Here is a 368-nt window from a genome sequence, read left to right as displayed (position 1 = left end):
AATAATCGCGATCAAAATTTTGATCAAAATAATGGTGGTTATCATTTTGGCCATAATCGTGCAGCCCTACCCTGGGACTAGTTGGTACCTTTAGATGAGATTTCTTGCGTGTTAGACAGTATGCGGGAGTTTTCTTTGCAGGCTGTACCCAATACCATTTTTTGAGCTTTTGGGCTTTTCAACCGCGAATGTCAAAAGCTTCGGTGGCAGCGGCGGGGGAAACCTATTTATCCAACTGCACTTAACCCTTGAAAATTAACACTTTTGTTGACGCTTTTATCAATGTTTTAAGTTTTTCTTATGTTTTTGTCCCTTTTTTTCAACACTTTTGACCCTTTTTTCAATGTTTGTCACTTTTTTTTACATTT

The 368-nt window shown here is 37.8% G+C and overlaps 2 protein-coding genes across 3 annotated transcripts in view; one reads left to right on the top strand and one right to left on the bottom strand.

Moving 5' to 3' along the window:
* The window catches only part of yipf2 (Yip1 domain family, member 2), a gene marked incomplete at its 5' end in the record, with an annotated part of 13,408 nt that overhangs the window by 6,224 nt on the left and 6,816 nt on the right, over window positions 1-368 (top strand).
* Window positions 1-368, bottom strand: part of timm29 (translocase of inner mitochondrial membrane 29) — a 14,084-nt gene that overhangs the window by 11,955 nt on the left and 1,761 nt on the right. The gene's annotated exons all lie outside the window — the stretch shown is intronic.

This window comes from Etheostoma spectabile, chromosome 15, assembly GCF_008692095.1.
Source record: "Etheostoma spectabile isolate EspeVRDwgs_2016 chromosome 15, UIUC_Espe_1.0, whole genome shotgun sequence".
Lineage (NCBI taxonomy): Eukaryota > Metazoa > Chordata > Actinopteri > Perciformes > Percidae > Etheostoma > Etheostoma spectabile.
The sequence above is the reverse complement of the archived record's forward strand: the minus strand, read 5'-3'. Positions and strand labels throughout refer to the sequence as shown.